General features: G+C 38.2%; 1 pseudogene; it reads right to left on the bottom strand.

Annotated features, from left to right (window-relative positions):
* Positions 1-11,575, bottom strand: part of LOC135213332 (solute carrier family 49 member 4 homolog) — a 113,930-nt pseudogene extending 102,355 nt beyond the window's left edge.
* Positions 11,576-11,881: the final 306 nt, after the last annotated feature.

The following is an 11,881-nucleotide window of genomic DNA, read 5'->3' as shown; positions in this document are numbered from 1 at the left end:
AGCACAACTTCCCTTGGAGGCAGTCATTCCAGGAACGCGCAACAGTTAAACAAGGAATGCGCAAAACAGTCGCGCAAGTTTCACTCAGATTGCGCCAAGTTGCAACAAGGTAAACAGATGCCGATGTTTCTCACCAAATACTCCCTGGAAGCCTGTTTATCTAGAGATACAGATACCTCACGTTTGCCTGGAGTATCTGGGATGCCAGATACCTCATCTTCATGCGCAGACACACACCGGAGGGCCGTTTTAAACGAGAAACGTTCAGGCGGTTTTTGTAAACAATGTGCGACAAACGCCTCTCTGGGAAGGACTTATCTCTCGAGCACCGACTTCTGCTTGGTTTTGGAACGGAGGTTAATGGTTTCCATTCCATAAAACAGGAATCATGGAAGGGTTTATGCGTCCAGGAGCTGAATTGAATTCGTGCCATGAAACAGGAATCATGGAAGGTTTATGCGTCAGGAGCTGAATTGAATTCGTGCCATGAAACAGGAATCATGGAAGGGTTATAGGTCCAGGAGCTGAACTGAAATTCGTTCCATGAAACTTGGAATCCTGGAAGAGGGCGATACGTCCAGGTAGTGCATAGAACGGAACTGAATGGAATCCGTTCCATAAAACTGAATCATAAAAGCCTTGATGAGGCCTGGAAGTGTATGGACAGGAGTTGAATTGAATTCGTTCCATAAAACTGGAATCATGAAAGCCTTGATACTTCCAGGAAGTGCATGGGAAGGAGCCGAATGGAATTCGTTCCATAAAACTGGATTCATGAAAGCCTTGATACGTCCAGGAAGTTTATATGGAAAAGGATTGAATTGAATTCCATAAAACCGGAATCTTGATACGTCCAGGAAGCGCATGGAAAGAAACTGAATTGTTTCCATTCAACGAAACTGGAATCATGGAAGAAGGATTTATAGAACGACCAGGAAATGCCGTATTGTAGAGTAAGTTGTTTCATAGCGCTGTTAGTGAGAGCTTTTTGTTGTGGGAAATGGCTAAATGTCAAATATATATATATATATATATATAATATATATATATATATATAAAATATATATATATATATATATATATATATATATATGAGTTAATATCCAGCAACATTGCACAATAACGCAAGCAATCGGAAAAGCGCTATTGCAAAAATTGCGCGCATGACTGCAATGTTTTACGAAGCGAAGGTCACTTATAAGTGACTTAATATTGTTTCACTTTCTTCATGACCAATAACTACTTAGCCATGTGCTGGCTAAAGTTTTTTAAATAAAGCTAAAATTTTTAAGCTTGAGTTTTAATAGCTGAAGCTTTTAAGCTTAAATTATTAAAAACTGATGTTTTTCAAAGCTGAAATTTTTAAGCTGATATTTTTAAAAATTTGAAGTTTTTAAAAGCTAAATTTTAACATCTGAAGTGTTTAAGCTGATATATTTAAAAGATGAAGTTTTTAAAGCTGAAAATGTTTTAAGCTGAAGTTTTTTAAAGCCAACTACTTAACCATGTGTAAGCGGAAGTTTTGAAAATTTAAATTTTTAAGCTGGAGGTTTTGTTTTAAAAAGCTGAAATTTTCAAAGCTGAATTCATAAGGTGAAGTTTTTAAGCTGAAGTTTTTATAAATTGAGATTTTAAGCAGTAGTTTTTAAGCTTACATTTTATAAATTGAGAATTTTAAGCTGAAGTTTTTAAGCTGAAGTTTTTCAAACATGAAGTTTTTAAAGCAGAAGTTTTTAAAGCTAATCAAAAAACAGGATTTTCTAAAACTGGAGTTTTTAAAAGCTGAAATGTTAAAACTGGGGTTTTTAAAAGCTGAAGTGTTTAAAACTGAAGTTTTAAAAGCTGAATTTATAAGCTGGAGTTGTTTAAAACTGGAGGTTTTAAAAACTGAAGTTTAAAGCTGAAGTTTTTTAAAAGTGATTTTATAAGCTGAGTATTTTTCAACTGAAGTTATTATCATCATTTACGGTCTTAAAATTTTCCCATCACAGTAGCCAAGATAATACGGCGGGGGAGGGGGTGGAGGGGGGTAGTGCCCATAATGCACCTCATGCGGTGCACTGTAAGCATCACTGAAGGTTCTTTGAGGTTTTCCTCCTGTTTCACCTTTCAAACTTTTTACTGTCAGTTTCCGCTTCAGCGCTGAATGACTTCATAGGTCCCAGTGTTGGCCTTTGGCCTAAATTCCATATTCAGATTCAATTCAGTTCAAGATAATACGAACTAAAATTAACAATTCGTTGACTAGTAAAATGAATTCTGAGTTGAAGGGCTTTTTGGAAACCGGTTCAGGAATATTATTGTTTTTGTGAGTCAAGGAGTTTTATGATTCGGCCCACATCAGCAGCGAAGATCTATCTTTTCCTTCGTTTTATACTAAGTTTATGCACTGAGCTATCACTGTGCAAATAGCATTTGTGCATAAACTGAACGACAAAATTAAGGACAACATGGCAGTCTTCATTGTTTACGTGGGCGGAATCTTAAAATTCATGGAGTCACGAATTTTTTTATTCGATTCAGGGAATTGTTCATTTTAACATTATCTTGACTACTGTGTTGAGGAAAAACTGTTAAACAGTTAATGATGATAACTTCAGCTTTTACTTTAAAAACTCCAGCTTATAAAATTCAGCTAAGCTTCAGCTTTGAAAACTTTAGTGCTTTAAAAACTTCAGCATTGAAAACTTTGGCTTTTAAAAATTTCAGATTGGAAAACTTCAGCTTTGAAAATTTTGGCTTTTTAAAAACTTCAGATTTGTAAACTTCAGCTTTGGAAAAACTAAAGCTTTGGAAAACTTCAGCTTTGAAAACTTCAGCTCTGGAAAAACTTAAGCTTTTAAAAACTTCAGTTTTGAAAACTTCAGCTTTTAAAACCTTCACTTTGGAAACTAAAGCTTTGGAAAAACTCAGCTTTTAAAACTTCAACTTTGAAAACTTCAGCTATGGAACAACTTCAGCTTTTAAAGATTTCAATTTAAAAACTTTCAGCTTTGGAAAAATTTCAGCTTTGAAAACGAAAGCTTAACATTTCAACTTTCTTTAGAAAAGGCTTAAAATAAAACTCCCATCGCAGAGCTGGAAGAATAGGCGTTATTCAGAAAGCAGGTATCAATGAAAAAATAAATAAATAAAGGAATAATTCTATAAAATTTCCAAAATCTTACCAAATTTTTGCTAAATTTTGACAACGCTCCCGCATCATAATACAGAAACATAGTCCATTAATGACTCGTACGTCCTTTGAGAAGATTAATAAGTTCCTTAAGATAGGGAAATAAACTAGCAACACAGATTCAACAGGCTGGACATTATTCGGAATGCAGAGGGTTTCGGTGACGACAAAACCAGAAGAAGAAGAAGAAGAAGAAGAAGACGAAGAGAGAAGAAGAGAAGAGGAATTTGCTTGCTACGGGACACATGGGAACAGGTTTCTCTCTCTCTCTCTCGTGACCTCAGGAGGTCAGTCACACTTCCAGACTGGGTGTGGCGTTCTGCTTCTTCTTCTTCTTTTTCTTCTTCTTCTTCGTGAGACTATAGGCACGCGAGGCTTGCTAAGTCTAGTGGGGTGTATCCGTTAACGCCCGTGGAATTCCTGAACTAGGTTTATATATATATATATATATATATATATATATATATATATATATATATATATATATATATATATATATGTATATTATATATATATATATATATATATATATATGTGTGTGTGTGTGTGTGTGTGTGTGTGTGTATGTATATATACCTTGTAAACATTCACTATTCGGTAGTATGAGAGTGAGAGATAGAGAGCCTTTTAAACGGTGACTGTTTAGGAGACTGCAATACGATAGATGAAGAGAGAGAGAGAGAGAGAGAGAGATGAGAGAGAGGAGAGAGAGAGAGTATAAATATGGATCACATGCACAGACACACTCCCGAGCCATGTGATGCTGTCACTGGATATCTCTTTGGCAAACGAGAGAGACACATCACTCGTCTTACAACCGCCGTTGAAAGGTAGTCAACCTCAGGTACCCATGAGACTTAACAGCCTTCTCGTCTTGAGTAATGTTTCTCGTTGCTCAACGACTTCCGTTGGCATTTGTAGGGATTCTCGTTAATAATTCTGCTTTCTACTTTACCCAACCAAACATCAAGAATTAAATCTTTGTAAACTTTCCAGTGGCTTAATTTTTTAATATTTAGGCAGATATTTGAATTTTGATTCATTATTTGTCGACTAGGACATGTTAAATTGATTTATTTATACTTTTTAATGGCTCATTCCTGTAGATATTGACCCAGAACTGATAAAACTGACAATATACGAGGGAATTCGAGCCCTTCTATACAGGAGTTCGAACCTACGTCATGGGTTCGAATCTCTGCTAGAGAATTATTTCAAAAAATGCCCCCATTTGGATCCAATGTTTACAAGAGTAATAGCATCCACATATATGTGAATTGCTTTTAAGTTCAGGACACTTCAATAATGTCTAAATGCCTGTTTTATACACCTTAAAATAGAATTGAAGTATTTTACGGAATAAAGATAATTTGATCTTCTAATATTTGATATGTGACTTGGGATAAAACCTCTCATTATGAATGATTTCTTTCTATAAAATTGATTATATCTATAAGACAAAATCAGCCTTGAATTGGAGACAGTTCATTTATTGCTTGTCATGCAACAGCCATAAAGGATATACCGCCGCTAATTTAAGTTGAATAGAACTCAGATGAATGTTTTGGTCTGTGGATTACGCGATTTTTTTTTCTTTGAAGGTGTGTGTATGTGTGTGTGTACTATTTTATGAATTTTCTTATGCGTGTGTGTGTGTGTGTATGTGTAATGTTTTATCAATATCTTATGTGTGTGAGAGAAGAGAGAGTGTAATGTTTTATTACTATTCCTACGTGAGCGTGTCTGAGAGAGAGAGAGAGAGAGAGAGAGAGAGAGAGTGTAATGTTTTATTACTATTCCTACGTGAGCGTGTCTGTGTGAGAGAGAGAGAGAGAGAGAGAGAGAGAGAGAGAGAGAGAGTGCATGTTTGTGTGTGTGTGTGTGTGTGTAATGTTTTATGAATTTTCTTACGAGAGAGAGAGAGAGAGAGAGAGAGAGAGAGAGAGAGAGAGAAAGAGAGTGCGCGCGCAAGTGTATCAAATCCTTTGAAAGTAAAGTCTGCATTTTTAAAATATTGAGAAGGTTGCTTTTGTTTCTCATTGCAAATAATGAATACAATTCAGACGCAATTCATTTTCCAATTGACATATGCCAATATAAACCAAACAATGATAGCCTAGACATTTTTTACTTTAATGTTTTTTTTATTTATCACGAATACGACTAGATATCAAAATTACGTATAATTTAACATTTATATTTTAAATATATTTCAACTTAACCCAACAACGACTGCAAAGTTTGAACAGACTCTTTGTTTTTCTAAATAAAATAAATGAATTAAATATGATACATTTTCTGTTTTTCTGTGAAATAAAACAAATTAAATACGATCAATTTTCTCGTGGATGAATTTTCATATTGAAATGTTTCAACTCAAGCCAACGATTATTGCAACTGAAGCAACTGTTTCTTTGTGAAGGAAGGACGGTTTAATGTGCAAAAAAAAAAATGAATAAAAAAAATAAATAATCACAGGTGTTCTGTGCCATCACGTCACCTGGTGAGAAAACGCTAGGTGTGTTTCTAAGATTATTTAGGGATTTTCCAAACCTGGACTTTTAGAAAAAAAAAAATAGAAAATATCAGAGAGAGAGAGAGAGAGTCTAGCAAGATATGTCACTAGATTATTTAGGATTTTTCCAAAACTAGATTTAAAAAAAAATCGAAAATTTCAGAGAGAGAGAGAGAGAGAGAGAGAGAGAGAGAGAGAGAGAGAGAGAGAATCTAGCCAGGTGCGTCATAGATTATTGATTGAGGGGTTTTCCAAATCTGGACTTAGAAAGAAATAGAAAATGTCAGATTTTAGAGAGAGAGAGTCAGAGAGAGAGAGAGAGAGAGAGAGAGAGAGAGAGAGAGACTAGCAAGGTATATCACTAGATTATTTAAGGGTTTTCCAAACCTGGACTTTTAGAAGAAAAAAATAGAAAATGTCAGAGAGAGAGAGAGAGGGGAACAGGTTTGCTTGTTGATCGATCTTTCAATGACGTCTGAGGTCTCCAGATTAGACGATTTCTTACCTGGTGGATCATTCCAGCCGTTTTTTGGGGGGAACCAAACCCTTGGTTACGGTATAAAAATCAATAATCTAAGATTAATATTATTTACAAATTAATATTTAACGAAAGATCAAGAAAATGGAGACGTTCTATTGAAGAAGTGCTGAAGGAGGTCAGTCAACTCCTTCAGGAGAGAGAGAGAGAGAGAGAGAGAGAGAGAGAGAGAGAGAGAGAGAGAGAAATTGAATCGTGACCTTTAGACCTATACGTCGACGAAGAAGCCGGTCTAATAGCTACTCCACTCACCTTGTTCGACCGACGACGACAGCGACGAATACGACGCGACGTCAGCGGCGTCTGGGACCTCCAGACGACGCAAGGTGGGGACGAAGGGTGGGGCGTGGTTGGAGGGTAGGCAGATCCTGCAGAAGGCGACGCCGCCGCGGAACGAGGTGGAGGAAGAGGAGGATGAGGTGCCGTTGTTGCCCCGACAGGAGCGGCGGCGGCAGCTACTGTGGGAGAGGAAGGAACTTTGTGAGTGAGGGATGCTGTCGGTGGCAGAGGCTGCCACGGAGCCGCCCTGATTGATGTCGGCGTCCGCGGGCACGTCCCTAAGGACGTCGGGGTATCGGACCGTGAGAGGGACGTGGGCGTCGGGGGCAGCTGGTGGTGATGGGTTGGAGGCGTCGGGGGGAGACTGGTACTACTACTACTGCTGCTGCTGCTGCTGCTGCTGCTGACGCTACTGCTGGTGGTGGTGGTGGCGGCGGTTGGTATCGACGTGAGCTGTTGAGTGATGTCTAACGCAGTGAGAGGAGGTAATGTGGTTTTCTACTGGCTGCAGCAGTTGCTGCTGGTTTCGCGTTTGCTTCTCTTCCTGAGGGCGCCCCTGAAGGGCGGCGAAACTGCTGAGCTTGGGCGAGGCCTCTGGCGTGGCTGGAATCTGCTGCAGGTGTGGGTGGAAGTCGTTAGACCTATAACTCGGCGATGGCGAGACACAGCCGGAAGATTCCTCCGGCGTTGGGGACAAGGCCGCCGAAGGAACGAAGCCGCCTCTGACCTGATGATTCCTGACGGGGGGCGTTGACGGGACCTCCGCGTCGTCGGCAGGAGGTTCACAGGAGCCGTCGAGGCCTGTAGCCTCTGGCGTTAGCTCGGAGACCGGGGCCCACGGGGCGGAAGACCGTCTTCGGAGGCGGAGGGCGGGCGATCGGCTTCGGAGGCGGGTAGACCGGCAAGGGGAGAGGTATAGGAAGTGACTCCTCTGGGCAGGCGTAGGACTTCCTCCGGCATTTGGTGTCCTCGAAGGTCGTCCAGTTCCTCCTGCCTTCTCTCGAGGTGCGTCTCATCGCTTGGGGGAGGGCGGTGCGCCCTGGGTGGTCTTCCGAGAAACGAAACTTTTTTTTTTTTTTTTTTTTTCTTGAGCGGGAAGGCCTAGACCTATAGACCTACTTCTACAAAGATTTCCTCTGAGCGAAATTTTGGGGAACAGCCTTTGTGTTCTGTCGCGATTTTCTTATGATCATGATTTCTTTATGTCTCCCTCTTTTAATTTTAACAAGTTCAACTGATTTTCTTCGCTCACACAAACTCCACAAGTCTTTAATTTATCGTCAGCTGAAACTCAAAGCAATTTAGTCATGGCAGCCATTTTAATGGTCTTCTCTCCCTGTTTCAAAACAACAATGTGATTATGCATGTAAGATGTAACGTTAAAATTCATTAATTACAAGAAAAACAATAAGATTTATACGTGCTTTTCACGATAAGTAACAAGACACGTCAAGACCAACTGTAACGACGACATGAGAAAGAAGATGTATTGTTTACATTCTCTCTCTCTCTCTCTCTCTCTCTCTCTCTCTCTCTCTCTCTGCAATTGGAACTTCATAAGTTCGAGCGGATTTGCAATGAATTAGTACCCTATTACAGTTTCTCCTTGAAATTTAATGATTTATTTAGTTTTTTTTTATTTGTTAATTTGTATATTTAATGTGGGATATCTTTTTTCTGCAAGTTCTATTACCTTCTAGTGAACGCCATACTCTTTTGGAAGGATGAACTTCAAGTCAATGGCTCCTTTTGGTGTTCTTGTTTTAAATGAATGGGTTCATTTTCTGAATTAATAATAATAATGATAATAATAATAATAATAATAAAGCATTCCTCCACTTCAACAAATCAAACGCAGGAGGAATAGGGTTCTACTTCTCCAGTCCTTGAAGTTTGAAAAAAATTATTTTGTCTGAAAAAATTATTTTTGTCAGTTTCCTTAACAAAAAACCTGCTTTAGTCACATATGACCTCGCAGCACTATGTACCTTCATAAACAATCTGCGACGTCTCCTACTCAAACTGTGATTGATATAATTCTAATCGGTCAAAAATGACCGATTTTTTTTAATATAGGTGTCAAGGGGATCTCGAGCTTTCTGGGAAATGGTTTAATGGTTTAGGTATCTGCTTGTGCTCTCTTTTACAATGTTTTATTGAAGAAGAATAAAAGCAGTTCTCTTAAGGATATATATATATATTATATATATATATATATATATATATATATATATATATATATATATATATATATATATATATATATATAAACTCAAGAACCTTTTCTGCTATAATCTAATCAACTTGCCAGGGAAGGTCCACCTTCAGAATCACAAAACCGCGTATCATCTTACAGCAGAATTAGTAGTTGTTCGTGAGAGAGAGAGAGAGAGAGAGAGAGAGAGAGAGAGAGAATGTAAATCATTCCCTTGTGCATTCACAACCAGAATCCTAATGCACCCCCAACGACGCCCAGTAGAACAATCAGATCAAATGCCTCTTCCCGCCTTATACGCCAAACGTATTTTTTTTTTTCTTTTTATATAAAATTTTACTGTAACACAAGTACTGGGGCACTTTCAAGCCATTCAGCTTTTAATACAGTGAAAAAAGAGAGGAAAGTTTAGTGGTTGGACAGCAAGATTGGAGATGGGAAGTGGGAATGGAGATTAGAGTAGAAGGTTTCAAAAAAAAAAAATAATAAAATAAAATTGGGTTCAACGAGGAGCCTAGCGGGACACCGCAAATAACCTTTCAGTAATGCCTACAGTGTACCGTGTGAGGCGTCATGACTGCAACTTTTAATGGGATCTTTCACAAAGATAATAAGATATCAACAAAAATAAAAGGTACCGTTTTACATTTTCAATTTTTCCTTTTACTATAATTCAGTTTTACCCTCAAGGGAATGAATATCGTCCAGGCCACTAATAACATCTTGAATGAAATAAGCCATTTCTAAGTAAAAGTGAAAAAGAATGTTGATGATTATTATTACAGTGTAGAAAACTTAACCTACATGGAACAGAGACCAGAAAATTACGATAAATTGCGCAGGTAAAAATGTGAATTTTAACTCAAGCCTGGGACTGTAATCTGGTTGGACAATCGTGGGGTTTACCAGACAAAATGAAACCCCAAGATTGATAAAGATTTTAGCCATTTTTGCCAGAATCGTTGAATAACTTATAGACGTTAATCAGCCAGAGACCACTTAAACAAAAGCTTAGAGGCAAGCGCAACTGACCTGTAATTCCTACAGATTGGAGCTATAGGCAAAAAATTTAACAATAGCTTAGAGGCAAGCGCAACTGACCTGTAATTCCTGCAGATTGGAGCATATAGCAAAGGATTTTAAATAGACTCTTTACCCAACCCCCCAAAAATACAACCACGATCACGACATTAAACTGAGTAAAATCAGCCTTTGCCAAAAGATCAGTTCACACGTAACACAACCAGACACACTTTCCAATCGAAACTGAGACGATCACTGATCGACTCTTAGATAGAGAAGTCAAGAGCGGTTTTTACCGTACCTGTTATTCGACACCGAACTGGTCCATACAGCCCAAGAAGAAGAAGAAGAAGAAGCGGTTCACGGACACGGACGAACTAGTCACTCCACGCACGAAGAAGAAGACGAAGAAGCAGCTAGACTCAATCTCCAATTATTCTCCCAGAGGCTGCTTTTCCAGAAACCTATCGAGCAATGGTCACAGGGCGTCCTCCTGGAGCTCGTAAATGGACGACCGTCCTTACTCACAGGGTCTTGTACACTGATAAGGGCGATACCGAGTCTTGTACATACGCAATTGGAGACTTGTGTCTTGAAAAGAGAGAGGAGCCTTTTCCCGGGAGGTGGAATGCGAGAGCTTTCAGACGAAAACAGGCGAATTCGGAAGAATAAAGATGACTCTGTAACCAGTGCGGCGTACTGGGGGGTGGGGGGTGGGGGGGGGAAGGTTGGGTGCTGGCGTATCTTATTGTCGAGGTAAATAAGACAGTTTGGTCGAATGCGCCTTTGTAAACAAAATACTTCACTGTCGAGGTAAATAAGACCGTTTGGTTGGTTGATTCCACTTTTGTTTACAAAACATTTAAGACAATTTTATCGAATGCAGTTTTGTATACAAAACATTTCAATGTCGAGGTAAAGAAGACAGTTGGCTGAATGCATTTTTTTAAACAAAAATCTCACTGTCAAGGTAAATAAGACGTTTTGGTCGAATGCACTTTTGTATAAAAAACAATTCATTTTCGAGGTAAATAAGATGCTTTGATCGAATGCGCTTTTTAAACAAAAATTTCACTGTCGAGGTAAATAAGACGGTTGGTCGAATGCGCTTTTGTAAACAAAACATTCATTGTCGAGGTAAATGAGACAGTTAGTCGAATGCGCTTTTTTTTAAAAATATCTCACAGTCGAGGTAAATAACATCGTTTAGTCAAATGCGCTTTTATATACATAACCTTTAATTTATCGAGTAAATAAGACGGTTTGGTCGAATGCACTTTTATAAACAAAATATTCACTGTACGTAAATAAGACGGTTTGGTCTAATGCACTTTTTTAAACAAAAACCATGAAGGTGAAAATATTTCAGATATCGGTCACTGTGACTTTGCGATAATCGGTATCAGTTCGTTAACCTTGTAAAAAACAATGTCCAGCTATCTCGTAAGCACCGAAATCAGTTGAAACTTATCGTTATCAAAGGCCTTTTATCTTTTCGATTGAAATGAGTTCCCACATAAAACTTGAAGATTGAAAAGGTCTCGTAAGCCCTCTCTTATTAGACTTGACCTCACTCAAAAGCAGAAGGCCCGTCTGGCATAAAACCTGTTTAAGTAAACCAGCGTTATTTAAACCGCACTTATAGAAGAAAAGGCCCATTCTTACATAAACCTGGTTTGATAAAGCAATTTTTATTAGACCAACGGACCATATCATGCCTTGTCTACTGATTTGTTATAACGCTTGTTCATTCTGATGCTTCCCAAAACTTAACCTCATTTATGGCAAAAGAATCGGTGAATCACGACTTACGTAATGCTGGGTAATCATGTCAAGTTGTATCTCATCAATTAACTTATCAAAATAGATAGATTACTTGGGCACTATATTTGTGTTAGATTAATTGAAGAGGCTCCTTATCTTGTATACTGAAAAATCTGACACTTTTTTTTTCCTTTTTTTTGTCCACTTTGAAATTTTGGATTTCGTCAGTATTCAAATTCTATTTGCCAAAACTTTCGTGCAAATTGGTATTCATTTATGCATGAAATGGGTGTCATGCTTTTGTTTACTTTAATGTTTTCGGAGAATAATGGTATTGATAATTTTAATTTGCTTTTGTTAATTTTTTGACTG

This window comes from Macrobrachium nipponense, chromosome 42, assembly GCF_015104395.2.
Source record: "Macrobrachium nipponense isolate FS-2020 chromosome 42, ASM1510439v2, whole genome shotgun sequence".
NCBI classification, from domain to species: Eukaryota; Metazoa; Arthropoda; class Malacostraca; order Decapoda; family Palaemonidae; genus Macrobrachium; species Macrobrachium nipponense.
Note: the sequence above shows the minus strand (reverse complement) of the source record. Positions and strands in the feature narration are given on the sequence as shown.